General features: G+C 44.0%; 1 pseudogene; it reads right to left on the bottom strand.

The window, feature by feature from the left end:
• Positions 1–7,759: 7,759 nt before the first annotated feature.
• LOC116637729 lies at positions 7,760–8,136 on the bottom strand (annotated as a pseudogene).
• Positions 8,137–10,663: the final 2,527 nt, after the last annotated feature.

Here is a 10,663-nt window from a genome sequence, read left to right as displayed (position 1 = left end):
ATACCCAAACCCAAGGGTTTATCTGGACCGTATAGACATCTGGGAAGTCAGATAGTGAAAAATGGGACTGTCCCAATTTGTGCAGATGGCTGGTAGGCCTGTGATACCATGGACCATTTTCAGGTATGAGATCAGTCATGATTAAGCCAAGTTATTTTCTTTTATGAACTTTTAATGTTTTTCAGCATCCTTGGAAAGTGCAATAAAAATGAAAGAGTGCTCATCAATATTAGTATATCTCCATAGTCCTACTGTAGCTTGGCCATGTCATTCATTACGGCAGGCTCCCACAGGGCAGTGTGTTTCAAGGGAATGGAAATTGAATACAAAGTCTTTTATTCTTGTTTTCACTCCAACTCAAGTCCTTAGTGCCGAGCACTTGGCCCCCGCTCCCCCACCCTCACCCACTCACAGCATTTTGCTGGCAAGCCAGAACGCTCTACCTTCAAGTGAACCGGTGGTCTTCCTCCAAATCCCAGCCAGGGGGCCTCCCTCTTTTAAGAAGAGGCTTAGTCCAAACTAGCCGCTCATTTCTCCAAGTGCTAGTCAGCACCCTCGTATTGAGTCTGACATACACATTGAGCCTTTCCCCGCTGAACAGTGTGATTGCTTGACGTTCCGCTGCCTGGATGCGCTTGCCGTTTCTGACCCTTCTCTTCCACATCCAGAACCGAGACAAGCCGGGACAGATGCCGAAGAGACAGGGCTTTCCTCTTCCAAGCGAGTCCTTTGCCCCGCAGCGGGGCTCAGTTCTTGACACGCTGCTTGTTTTCTCACCCTCGTGCGGGCGAGAGACCCCGGTTGCATCCCCTTGCAAGGCCGCCCCTCTCCTGAAGATGGCAGAGTGTGAGCAGCTAAGGGCAGCCGCCGCGGGACCCCGGGGTCCCGCAAACCCCTTTCCCACCCGCAGACCCTGAAATGGAAGGAAATGCTCCACCCGGGGAAGTAGAGTGTGTGCCCCGATGGTGAGGGAAGCAAAAGGGGAAAGAGAAGAGAGTCCAGGGCAAGAGCCAGCCATGAGAACAAAGCGAAGTGAGACTGATGGACGCGGAGCGGGGGTCGCGAGAAAGCGAGTGCGGCGCCCTCCCCGGTGCTCGCGGGACCCACCGGGCCGCAGCACGGCGCTGCGGAGGGAGAGGACCTGTCCCGGGGAGGTGGAGGGCGCCCGGAGGAGGCTGCGCCACTCTCATGCCTCCCCGGGAATCCCTCCTTCGGGTTGTGACTCCCAACGGCAGGAGACCTCAGGGCTGGCCATTCTGCCTTCTCATCGCACCGACCGAGCTAGTTGCATTTGAAGATACTGATTTCTTTTCCTTTCTTTTCTTTTTTTAAGATTGATTCTCTCTTCCTTTTATTTATTTTTATTTTTTTAATTTATTTTTATTTTTTTATTAACATATAATGTATTATTTGTTTCAGGGCTACAGGTCTGTGATTCATCAGTCTACACAATTCACAGCAAGATAAAGGAGATGGATGCCTCTTCCTCGGTGAAGCCTCCCCTGATTTCCCCCTCTCTTAGCTCTCATCCCACTGCATCGTGTTTTCACTTGTCTGCCTCTCGTCCAGGGGACTGTATCTTGCTCACTGTTAAATTCTCAACGCCGCCCCACCCCCCACCCCCGCCTGGAACTTGGTAGTAAATTAACAAGTCAACTAACAAATGAAAACATTAAACAAATTAACAAATCAATTAACGAATGAAAAGAACAAGTTATTTCACATAAAAACTCAATGCTGGGCGTGATATTCTTCGACCGAGAAGAGAGAGACTGGAGCCCACTGTGTATGGTTTGTCCCTGTTGAGTGGTGTTTTCAGCCCTCCTGGACACCGTACCATGGAGGAAAGGTGTGGTTGGCACATACAGGTCACTCTGGTTCCTTTCATGACATCTCTGACCGCAGTGTTCTGTACTTAATCCTATGAATCCCTTTATTTATGCCTTCTTCAAGTCAACATGAATAGTCACTAAGCATGACTGAGTTTTTCAGACCACGGATCTATCTCAGGATATTTGTATCGGCTGGAAGGCATTCCTAGGAAGCTGCTGGAACAGGGGTAGGAGCAGCTCCGGGGGCCAGAGTTCAGGCCAGAGTGACTTCTGCTGTGACTGCTGACAGCCAGGTGGTGAAGGACTCAGGTGCTGGTACACCTGGCAGATAAAGGAAATTCAATTCAGATCAGATCTTTAAAATAGTTAAGCGGGGTCCTGTGGATGGCAGTATATTGTGAGAGAGCCTAGGCACTCTGGGATAACCATCATAGAAATGGAAATCAGCATATGGTCCTTTGATTTCCAAGGAAATTTAGAACACTGGTTTATTCACTCCAAGCAAAACCTTCTCTGTGAATGATTTAAGGAGTTCCGCTTCTGGAAATGGAAATCTTAGAACTTTCTTTCATCCTTCGATTCATTTTTCTTTGGTTTTAAGTAATTGACTCAAATTGATCACCTTTAAGAGAAGAAGGATAAGTAAAGAATATGGTACCTAATAGAAGTCTTACCAGCTAGAAACACAGTGGAGCGGATCAAGCCAGACAGACCAGATTAAGCCCATAGAACTATATGCTGAGTGACCGAGTCTCCCAAAATTCCTGCTTAGCAGCTGGGTTATTCCAAATGGCTCAGACCCTCCCCACCCCCGTGTCTGCATTCTCTGGCCTTCATTCTGTGGGTCTTCACTACTGTTCTCCATCAAAGATCACAGCCCGGCTATGGTGGGCTGACTATGGCCCACAGACATAATTTCTTTGGCTCGCTCAGCAGTATTGAAAATTTGCATTAGGTGCTAACATTTTTAAAACAGGGAGACCTCACATTTTAAAAAATCTAGATTTCCATCTTCTCTTTAAAAATCAGAAGTTGCAACACTGGGCAACACTATATGGCCACAGTGAGCTCAAATAGGAGTGACTGACCCTTTAATAACACTGGTAATGGTAATAGAGGTGTTACCTAATTGTATCGTAACAGCTTTTATTATGCGCCATACACTATCTTAAGTGCTTTGCATATATTGTCATTGAATCCTCACATCAACACTAGGAGTGGGTACTATAATTATCTCCAATTTCTGAATGAGGAAAACAAGGCACAGTGAGGTCAAGTAACTTGCCCATATTCACAGCTTTAAATGGCAGAGGCAAGATTTGAACCGAGCAGGCAGGCTCCAAAGTCTGAACAGTTAAGCCCTAATAAATGTAGTCTCCCAGAAGATGATGGCCAGGAATGGACTATTGTAGGCATATGGATGTCCAGATGTGAAAGTTGTTGCAATCAATGCATAATGATTAAAATTTGTATGGGGTCTAGAGTCAGATTGCCTCCATTTGCATCTGGGCTCGCCACTGGGAGAACTTGGCCAACTTGATTAATATCTTTAAGCTTTAGTCCTATCTGTAAAATGGGCAAGTAGTACCGTCCCCATGGATTGATTATACTTTACAGAATTGAGGTACTAAAGTTCTTATGACAGGTAAGTGCTGACACATAGTAAGTGTTTAATTAATGTTCACCATTATTATTAGTTTATCTAAGAAGCTCTTATCACTGAGAATTCCATATGTGTTGGACTAACAAAAGTCTTCGGCATGGAGCACCTTCTCCAATTTCTAACATTTTGGTAGTTTAAAAGAAATGTTTACAGACAAAAATAATATGTTCCATGTCTAGGAAATAGTGTTGAAGTACTATTTAGCTGGAAAGCATCATTATATAAAATAAAATTAATTTCATTTTTTTTAAAGATCTTATTTATTTATTTGACACAGAGAGAGAGGAAGCGAGAGAGCACAAGCAGGGGGAACAGCAAGGGAGAGGGAGAACCAGGTTCCCTGCTGAGCAGAGAGCCCGATGCAGGGCTTCATCCCAGGACCCTGGGATCATGACCTGAGCTGAAGGCAGACACTTAACCAAGTGAGCCACCCAGGCACCCCCAAATAAAACTAACTTCTTTTTTTTTAAGATTTTATTTATTTATTTGACAGTGAGAGACACACAGCGAGAGAGGGAACACAAGCAGGGGGAGTGGGAGAGGGAGAAGCAGGCTTCCCACCGAGCAGGGAGCCTGATGTGGGGCTCGATCCCAGGACCCTGGGATCATGACCCGAGCCGAAGGCAGACTCTTAATGACTGAGCCACCCAGGCACCCCATAAATCTAACCTCTAACTTCAGTTTCTTTCAGTATTTATTGAGCATCTACTCTTTTGTATATCATTGCATCGCTAATATTTTAGCTCACCTCATGGTAGGAATGTGATAAAGATTTGTAAAATAGGTAAAAGATAAAAGTGAAAAGTTGACAAGACTTTTGTTCTTCTAAAAGGTAGGAAACCAGAAAAAAAAATTCTGAGAATCACTTCACGTAGAGTAAGCAAGCAAACAAACAAACAAAATGTAATCAAAGAAATTTTTCTTGCTAGGATCAGAATACATTAATACTAATGAAAACAGAACACAGACCCCTTCTGACATATTTTATACTGTTTAAAGATAAACATTTGTGCACTGCAAGCCACCAATGGATTTAAACTCCAGTGAGGACTTTATAAGCCATCTGCTAGTCTCCTAATGAGGCTAGTAACTATCATTGTTTACAGTTAGGCACCAGGGGTCATGGATATTTGTTATAATGAAATCTGCAATGCATCACTGGCAGAATCTAAAAGAGTCTTTCTTCACAAGGGCTAATTACAAATATAATAAAACAACATTAAAAAAAACCTCTTGAAGTCCACAGAGAAACCTAACTTGGCACAACAAGTATGGACCATAGTACCCGCTCTGTTTTCGTTTTACGAATTCTGATTACAGAAGCCAAATCATATTTAGCTACTAATAATACAAAGCCACCAATGGATCCTTTGCTTCAGATCACTTAATCACGAGATGCTTCGTGAACCATCTGGATCTAGAAGCCATTTGTTCTGACCCTCTAGCATAGAGTGTGCAAATGCTTAGGAAGACCCACAGGTTATTTTAGATGTGTGATTTTAATAAGGTGCTACTTGGAAGTTGTGCTCAAACTGAATTTGCTGATTCATTAATTTAGCTGGGGCGGGGGGGGAGAGGATGTGAAAAATTGTTTAGGATCACAGAGATAAGGAAACTCATTGGCTGACTGAATTTTTACCTTCCGATTGGCAGTTTTAGCATCCCAGAAATGTAGTCTGAATCATAATTGCTTTAATTTGCATATTGTGGCAGTATTTCCACAGTCCACTGGGGCAAAAATATTGGCCTATTACAATGATTGGTGATATCCCCATGAGTCCATTATGCTCAGCATCCCAGGCTAGGAAAATATAGAGTCTCAGTATGAAGGGGTTCTTATAAAATGTTTCCTATTGGTAGCACTATCAGACAGCTCCTGAGATGTCAAAAATGAGATAATGCTTTTTATTTCATTTAATAGAATGCCTGTGAATAGTAATGATAAGACTACAAGAGGGGCGCCTGGGTGGCTCAGTCAGTTAGGCGTCTGCCTTCGGCTCAGGTCATGATCCCAGGGTTCTGGGATCGAGTCCCACGTCGGGCTCCCTGCTCAGCGGGGAGTTTGCTTCTCCCTCTCCCTCAGCTTCTCCCCCTGCTTGCGCTCTCTCACTCTCTCTCTGTTAAATAAATAAATAAAATCTTTTAAAAAAAGACTACAAGAATAAAAATATCTTATATCTATAGAGTGTTCTTCACATATTCCAAAGCCTTGCAAATAAAAACCAAAAACAAAAACAAACAAATAAAAAAAAAAAAACCACTAAGTCATGCATACATCCCCTTGGGGAAGAATAAAATTTGCCAATACAATTTTTAAAATAAGAGAGAATTTAGGTGGATCCTGCACTACCAAATATCAAAACATATTAAGCTTCCATAGGCTGTATGGTAAATGCTCAATGAACCCAACAGAAAGTAAAGAAAGATCCACATGCAGGGCTGTTATGAATGGAGCCCGTGAAATTGTGCCTAAGATATTTAAGAAAGTCTATATGATAAGTGTGGCATTTGAAATAAGTGGAGAAAATTAAAATTATTTAACCAATAACACTAAAATAATAAGGTAACATTTTGGGGGGTCAGGGGCATCCTCATATCTATTCATATGCCAAAATAAAGTCCAAGAATTAAGAATTAAATGTAAAAAATGCAACTATGAAAAAAAATCTTTTAAAAATATAGGCAGATACTGATATCATCTCTGGGATGGAAAAGGCAGAAACCACCGAGCCGTGTGGCTTACAGACCACAGGCCATCCCTAGCAGTCCATCAAGCCGCCCGCGGGCGTCTGCAGAGGAAAAGCTATAAACCAATTTTGTTCATAAACATGTCATAAATTTTAAATGTAAGATAAACTAGGGTTTTTGTAGAAATGCTAATAAAGTACTAAAAATATTATGGGTTTAGAGGTTGCACATAAGCTGCAAACTGTGTGGATCATTTGGGAGGGAGCCCCATCCAGTAGATAGGATCTACTACCCTCTGGCTTATGTGCTTCCAAATCATTGACATAGTACCACTTGCTTAATTAAACACGCCTTTTTATGTTTACCCACATGTTGCATTTTAGCTCCATTTCACAAAAGTGGATTAGTGACTCAGAATGGTTTATTGAAGTATAAACACCATAATGAAATAATAACATACAAACGACAAGTCAGAACAACATTGTCCACATAGGGAGTGCACAAGATTCCAGGGCGAACATAGAATATGAATTTGTGCACGGTGGGACAGGTGAATCTGTGAAGGTCATGATTTCACACAAGCTCTGAGAAAAGGAAAGTGTGAATAAAACTTAGGATTATGAGATCTGAACATTGACTTTTCGTTCCACTAGTAATCCATTCGCTCTTTGTCCCTAGTGTGCTATCTGCGTTGAAATTTTGTCACACGATGACACGAAGCCATCAAATCTTTTGTGTCATTTTCAAAGAAGTCAGTGACCTTTCGAGCATCCATACACGGTTTTCTGGAAGAAAAGCAAAGTATTGCTTTCTAAGTATGAAGCTGATTAGTTTTATCCCTAAAGGCAAAGAAGAGGTAGTGACAGTCCCAGATGTCAGGGACACAACCATTAAGAAGGGGAACAATTCTTGGCAAAATGCTTCCCTCAGAGGCCACTGGTGGACGTCGTACCAGATTGATGGCAGACAAAGGGAGAGAGTTATTGCTGCCAGGTCTGTCTGCTGGCAGACATTTCTCTCTTTCCTGCTACACAAGAGCTCTGAGGAACAGAGCACGAATCTGCTCCTGGTAGATGCACGGTCCAACCACGGGAAACACGTTCTTTGTGGCTTTTGATTCTATTTATCTCTGAAAATCCACATGACATAAACTGGTCTTTTCTTGTTTAATTAATGATTTAACCAATTAAATGACAATTTAGCCAGTTTTTGTCCACTGCTTATCTTATTCATGGGGAACAGTTGCTGGGCAAACAGATGCATTTTGACCTTAGTTAAGTGTTGAATAGTGAAATATGTAAATATCCTCAAATTTGCCAGCACAAAGCGTACATTGTGTGAATAAAATGACAGGGAGTGTACATCACCTTTCCACACTGGGGTATGCTGGTAATTTAAGGAAAGAAGAGCACACAAGATTTCAAAGTCTTTAGACAATTTCCGTAACTTTGTTAATACCTTGAACTATTTTATAATTTCCAGTGACTCGTTACCAGCAATTTCATACATTTTATGGGAGAAGGAGCCAATGCAATGGGTAGTCTTTATTGGAAAGAAGAAACTTCACAGCACATTTTCAGTAAGTTAGCGCAACTGGGGCCAACTGGTGGGGCACCAGCTTGTAATGGGTTCCACAGCTGGGGCATCATTGGGCCTCACCTTTGTGCAGCCAGAACCAGATGACAGTACTATCGTCCCCTTCACAGATGCAGCCCACCATTCGCTTGTTGGTGGTGGATGGGACTAAATTAGGGTCTTCCTTGGTGCCTGCAGCTGCCTTTGGGGTAGCACATTGTATGGGTCCAGTTCTTTCCATGCAGCCATCATGACCTCCCTCTCCAGCCCAGTCGCCTGGTCATCATCAGTAGGAACACTACCTCCAGATGCCATGGAGCGCACCCTGAGAGCCTGCGTGGCCAGCGCTCCAACACCGCGAAGTAACCTTGAAGCCATCATGCCCGCTACAAACAGCAGTACTTCCGGGAGCAGGCTCCGGAAACGGACGTGATTTCCGGGGGAGGGCTTTCCCTCCCTCACAGACATATATTTACTACCACCTCCCAAGTTGAAAATCTCAGTCTTAGGGCTTCAACTGTGACAAACTCTTGAGTTTGCATCCCACCGAATAGAGAACATAGACCAGCTAAAAAGCTTGTCATGATTTTTGGGTCTTGATTCTATCTTAATATGCGGAACTAGCTGACAAACCTTCAAATACTCGCTGCCATTCCTGAAAACCTGAACTCTAATCAGAATAAACTAGAGTGGGAGCATAGCATAGTTTTGGGGCAAGGAAGTGTGAAAGCATACTCTAGTTCCCATGGAATGAGAACTGGCCCTCCTTCCTGATAGGTAGCGGAAGAATATACGTTCCAGATCAGGAGCTGCACACCATATTCCCAGTCAGAGTGAATCTGCTCTCATAAAGATACCATATCCAGAACAGCAGCTAAAACTGGGGTATCACAGGGGTGCCTGGGTGGCTCAGTCGGTTAAGCGTCTGCCTTTGGCTCAGGTCATGATCCCAGGGTCCTGGGATCGAGGCCCACATTGGGCTCCCTGCTCAGCGGGAAGCCTGCTTCTCCCTCTCCCACTCCCCCTGCTTGTGTTCCTGCTCTCGCTATCTCTCTCTGTCAAATAAATAAATAAAATCTTTAAAAAAACAAATAAAACAAAATTGGGGCATTACATGTTAAGTTCATGATAGTCCACTGTCATCTGCCATGATCCATCCAGGTTTCGCAGGGGTCAACTGGTGAGTTAAATGGGGTTCTAATGAGGACGCCATTTTGAATTGTTTGGTCAGACTTTGAAGTATGTGAGTCCTTGAGAGTGGCACTAATCTCTGCTATCCCTCTGAAATGATATATTTACTATTGTGGTCAGAAGGGGTAGTGAGCTTCCACTTGGTCTTTCCTTCTATGATAGCTCTTATTCCACAGTCAAGGAACTGGCATGAAGATTCTGCCAGCTTCCAAGTGTGATCAACCCAGTTATGGACCCTGGAACCAAGGAAATAACCATTGCACGGTGGGAGGTGGAGGTGAGCAGGTGGGCAGGACACATGGACTCAATGTGAGACAGACTTTATCAAGGACTTTATTTTCTGACACCTACATTTCTCGACTCTAACAGAGAGGCCACAGTGACATTTGGCTCCCTGGCTATCAGTGTCGACTCCAATGCTGTTCTCAAGAGCCCTGGAAAGACCCGGATATCCCCCTCTTTCTAGTGTATGGCGCCCACATAGATGGCCATAGTTTCCTTTGGGAAGCACGGGGGAATTGGTACCATATAGCCCGGGCAGGATATTCTGTACATACAGGGGCTTTCCTGCCGGGGACCTGGCCTCTACTTCAGACAGTGAGCTCTGGGTTGAGAACCAGCTTAGGTCTTGAAACTGGGCAAGAGGTTGTAACTTTCCATGGAAAATGGTTGACTCTGGTCTCCAGATCATCCGATCTTGATCTCTTCTTAAAGCTTAAAACTTTACCAAGACTTTGAGTATATTAAGCAAGACCCATTTATCTTGCCCCTGGAAACACCACGTTCTATTAACCACTATAGACTCCCCCACAGACTCTGCTACAGACGCCATCAGAGACTACCCTCTGGGGAACCCTCCACTTCAGCTGTCATTACACACTTACTGCCCTTACACAATCATGCCATCGAGGTCCTGACAATTAAGTTCTGCCTCTGCTGCTGTGGAGATTCCATTACCCTTACTGCACCCAGAGAGAGCAGTTCTGTAACTGCATCTCCTACTGTCAGCCCTGGCCTGCGGAAGGCGCCACCACTGAGTCTGGTAGTGATGCTGGGGCTGGAGTCTCTCACCACTGCACTCCTGACCACCTTCAGAAATGAAGTGGGTTCTCTGGCCCTCAGGCAAGGAACTGTGGCCGAGGCCAAGTAGAACAGAGATGATCTGTGCCCTCCAGGCGCTGCTCAAACTACCAAAACTGAACAAATAAATCAATTTGTTGATTTCAGCTACAATATTTTGGGATGGTTTGATACACAGCAATAGATATCCTGAACTGTCCCGTTGTTCCTTCTCCTTCATTATTTCTTGCATTTGTCCCTTCCTCACCATCTCTCTTGCTACTCACTTATTTCAGGTGCTCATCATGTCTGACTGCAACAGATTCTACCTGGTTTCCCGTCTTTTGCTTCCTTTCTTCCCCACCCCCCACTTTCCAAAGGCATAGCCCCAATCTATTCTTCAGAGTAATTTTTCTAAAACATAAATCGGCTAGAACGCTTTCGGTGGCTTCGCTCTGCCATCAGAATAAAATCCAGTCTTCTTCCCTGGGTATGTAAGGCCTTCCATGGCTAAGCTCCTGCTCACTCATTCAGGTTTCCAACCCCCTCCCCCTTCACCACACTCTACAGTCACGTTGACCTACTTACGTTCCCCCAGATGGGCCACACATTCCTCAGATTTCAGTGCATTTGAGGACGATCTCTCCACTTAGAA

This window comes from Phoca vitulina, unplaced genomic scaffold, assembly GCF_004348235.1.
Source record: "Phoca vitulina isolate PV1807 unplaced genomic scaffold, GSC_HSeal_1.0 scaffold15, whole genome shotgun sequence".
In the NCBI taxonomy this organism is placed as follows: domain Eukaryota; kingdom Metazoa; phylum Chordata; class Mammalia; order Carnivora; family Phocidae; genus Phoca; species Phoca vitulina.
The sequence above is the reverse complement of the archived record's forward strand: the minus strand, read 5'-3'. Positions and strand labels throughout refer to the sequence as shown.